The following is a 3,917-nucleotide window of genomic DNA, read 5'->3' as shown; positions in this document are numbered from 1 at the left end:
CGTGCAGATATTTAGACAGGATAACAGGGTAAGGGCAGACACGCAAATCAGCACCAATTTGTCTGTATGGATAAAGAGATACTTCTGTTTGCTTATGGATATTCATGAAAATTAGGGGGGAAAAGTCCAAACTAAATAAATATTTAATATTTCAGCACCTGTCATAGAGTTTTTTTGTATGTCTGTGCTTTACTACTATTGACTAGCAGTAGTACTGCTACTCTAACCAACTTCATTAAAGAATAAAAGAAAAGTAATAAGTCATTTCACACTCTGTCTGACCATTATACAATAATAGCAAGATTTCATACAAGGGTACAACATTATGCCCATCTGCAATCACAGTCTCTTTGCAAAAATCTCAATTCACACTTCACATGCAGCTAACCTTGTTACCATCCCTTCCTAAACCCATCAGTGTTGCAGCTGCACGTCTTCACAGCCCAACATCTTAAAATTCATCACTTTGGCACCTTAGCATCACTATAGGTCAAGATAAAGAATCCAACCAAGAATAATTAAAGGGCACCCAGATGTTTAGTTTACTCATCTCAAGCCCTTCCTTTAACATATTTGAATTGCCTGTGTGTACTATTTCTTTCATATTTTTCAGATATGTGCAATGTGATTATTTTAAGGGTATGAGACCTGGAACAATACACCTCAGACTTTTTTTTTTTTTCTTCTTTTTTACAAGTATAGTTCTTTGTAGTTGAAATTTGAACAAGAGGCGTGATAATGAGTAGGTTGAGGGAAGGAAAGGTGTTATCTCATTAAGGTAATTACTAAGACATCCCCACCATTATATCGGTTTGAAAATGTGGCAATTAAAGCGCCCTACGTGGGCTCCTGGAGACAAGAGAACAAGACAGTTCTCTTGGAACTTCTATGGTACGGTTAATGTGTGTCATGTAAATGAAAGGGTAGACTATTGCTATTTAATTCTTTTTCTCAACCTCCTACCCCCACCCTCAAATTTCTTTGTGGGCTATATGGTTCTGTTTTTTTTTTTTTTTTTCTTCAATCTGAATTTAGTACTCGTGAAAGGTGCTGGATTGACAGTCCTAGAAACGAAAGCCCTCTGTGAACCACAGAGTATGGAAGCACAGAGCACAGTAGGGCAAGCTGGCAGGCAGCGTGCTACCGGCCTGTGTCAGAAAAGACCTGCCCTTCTTTCCTGCCCTTTAGCTAGGAGAGTCTTCTGCTCTGTTGAGGAGGATGACAAATTCATACCCAATGTCAGAGAGGTTTAAAATACACTTGAAAAAATGGTAGATGCTATTCCTAAATTACTTCATCACAACCTATGTAGGCTAACTCATGTAACTGCTCAAGGTGAACGTGTGTAGTAGTCACTGAAACCACTGTCTTCGATTAGGAATTCGTTTTCCCTTTTGAGCTGGCCATCTTGGTCTTGTTCTTTCATTGCTTCCAATGTCCTAGTTGAGATCAGCAATAATACACCAAATAACCCTTAGAAATCATTCTTGGTGAGGGGACCAGCAGTTAACATATTGGCTATGTTGCTGAACTCCCATGTAGTCGACCACGGTTTGAGTCCCGGACCCAGTGCTTAAACTCACACCAGGCACGTGTGCATGCGTGCCCAAGATCCCGAGAGGAGAATGGAGGAGAAGGGATTGTGGCATGGCCATCCCCCCTGGGGGGTGATTTTACACTTTCTGTCTCTCTGTCTCTCTGTCTTTCTGGCGAGCGCACGCACCCTATTGCAAAAACCTCTAAAAAAAAAACAAGAAATCATTCTTGGTGGGGGGTGGGCAGGTGACGTAGGGGTTAAGGTTGCTGGACTCCCACATGGGCGACCACAGTTAGAGTCCCAGTCCGAGTCCCGGACCTGGTGGCTTGCTTTCTCACTTTCTTTCTCTCTCTCTTTCACTCTGTTTCTCTCTGGTCAAATTAAAATACATAAGTAAATAAAATAAATAAAGTGATATAAAATAATTCTTTAAAAAAACGAGAAAAAAAGAAATCATTCTTGGAGATATTTCTTTCATGAAATATTATTTATTTCAAATAAGGAAAACAATCTGAATGTCCAGCATTTAAACTTAATTAAGGTACATTTATGGGAAAGAACATTGTGTATCAAATATCATACTTCAAAATAGTTCTAAATAATATAAATATTTGAATATGAAAAAAGAAACATCCCAGAAGAAATATGACACAACTATATAAAAATTGGTAGCAAAAATCTATAAATAATAAACCAGATATTAGCTGTGATTTTTTTTTTTTTTTTGGAGAGGTTTTCGCTATAGGGCGCGTGCGCTCACCAGACAGACAGAGAGAGACATAGAGACAGAAAGCGAGAAATCACCCCCCAGGGGGGATGGCCACGCCGCAATCCCTTCTCCTCCATTCTCCTCTCAGGATCTTGGGCACGCACGCACACGCGCCCAACATGAGTTTTAAGGCACCGGGTCTGGGACGTGAACCGCGGTTGACTACGTGGGAGTCCAGTGACATAGTCATTATGCTAACTGCTGATTCCCAGCAGTGATTTTCTTTGAGTGCTAGACGGATTTTTCTTTCTTCTTTCCATATTTCCATGTTTTAAACATTTTCTATAGTGAGCATTCATTATTTTCATAATAGGAAAGTCATTTTAATGATTTTATTAAAGTCTCAGGTTTTCTTCTTTTTTTTTTTTTTTTTAGCGGTTTTTGCTATAGGGCCTGTGTGCTCACCAGAAAGACAGAAAGAGACAGAGAGACATAAAGCGAGAAATCACCCCCCCAGGGGGGATGGCCGTGCCTCAATCCCTTCTCCTCCATTCTCCTCTTGGGATATTGGGCATGCACGCACATGTGCCCGGCGTGAGTTTTAAGCCACCAGGTCCGGGAGGCAAACCGCAGTCGACTACGTGGGAGTCCAGCAACATAGTCATTACACTAACTGCTGGTACCATTCTTCTTTCTTCTTTTGGCCACAGAAACATCACTCCACTAAAACTGAAGGTCAAGGGTCCAGCAGGTGGCGTGGTGGTTAAGGTGCTGGACACTCCCACATGGCCAACCAGAGTTCTGGACCTCGTGGCTTACTTTTTCACTTCCCCTCTGTGTGTGTATATGTGTGTGTGTGTGTGTGTGTGTGTGTGTGTATGTCTATGTCTCTCTCTGGTCAAATTAAAATAAATGGATGAATAAATAAAATTAAATAATTCCTTATCCAAAAAATGTCAAGAATTGTTTGAAAATACTGTAATCCTGTCATTTCTCTTTACTTTTTCTTCCCTATCCTTACCAAATAAAAGGAAAATAAAATGGAGGAAAAGAGATAAGTTGAAAGAAAAAAAAAAAAACACTAAGCAGCATATATGTTGTAGAAAGAACTGAAGATTAGAATAAGTATTAAATTAAATGACCTTTGAGATTCCTTCCAGTCCTGAGTTTGGATCAAGATGGTCCTATTTAAAACCTGGTTAGTTATTAAGTGGGTAATGGATATTTTCAATATTCTTTTGCCAAAATTATGGGCCAAATCAAGTAATAGTAATATTCCCCTAAAGGTGTAGATCATTCTTAGGAGGAACAGCAAAGCCTGAAAAACGTTTTGCCAAATAAAGAAGTGATTTCCTGAAATTTCATTGACATACACAGCACGGCTGGGGGAGGGGAGGAGAAGCGTTTTTAATAGTTGGAGGTTTTTTTCACCTGTTTCAAAATATTAATTAACAGTAAGATCTGAGGCCAGCAGAGGGTGTAGCAGTTATGTTACTGGACTCCCACATAGCTCACTGTGGCCAGAGTGCCTTGAAAATCACACCAGGCACATGTGCATGTGTGCCCAAGATCCTGGGAGGAGAATGAAGGAGAAGGGATTTTGGCATAGCCATCCCCTCTGGAGAGAGAGGGGCGATTTCTCACTTTTCCTCTCACTCTCTGTCTCTGTCT

The sequence above is a fragment of the Tupaia chinensis genome, unplaced genomic scaffold (genome assembly GCF_000334495.1).
Source record: "Tupaia chinensis unplaced genomic scaffold, TupChi_1.0 Scaffold000023_1, whole genome shotgun sequence".
Taxonomy (NCBI): domain Eukaryota; kingdom Metazoa; phylum Chordata; class Mammalia; order Scandentia; family Tupaiidae; genus Tupaia; species Tupaia belangeri.
This window is presented reverse-complemented; position numbering follows the sequence as displayed.